Below are 362 nucleotides of genomic sequence, written 5' to 3'. Positions count from 1 at the left end.
ATGCACACAGAGACACGCATATGCACACAATCAATGCACACACACGTACACACACACATATACGCACACACACATATACGCACACACATACACACACATATGCACACACGTACACACACACACACATATATATACGCACACACATACACACACATATGCACACACGCACACACGCACACACACACGTAGATACGCACACACACTTGTACATGTGGACCCAATGTCAAAGAAAAAAGAACCTTCTTTCATCTAAATCAGTATTTCTTTTCTTATTTGTTTTGGTTGCAGCACGTTTCCTGAAGGTTCGCTTTGGTGGTTTAATCGGAAAGTTTTCTTCGTTCTTTGGTTACAGCGAACGTTCT

The sequence above is a fragment of the Etheostoma spectabile genome, chromosome 6, assembly GCF_008692095.1.
Source record: "Etheostoma spectabile isolate EspeVRDwgs_2016 chromosome 6, UIUC_Espe_1.0, whole genome shotgun sequence".
NCBI lineage: Eukaryota > Metazoa > Chordata > Actinopteri > Perciformes > Percidae > Etheostoma > Etheostoma spectabile.
This window is presented reverse-complemented; position numbering follows the sequence as displayed.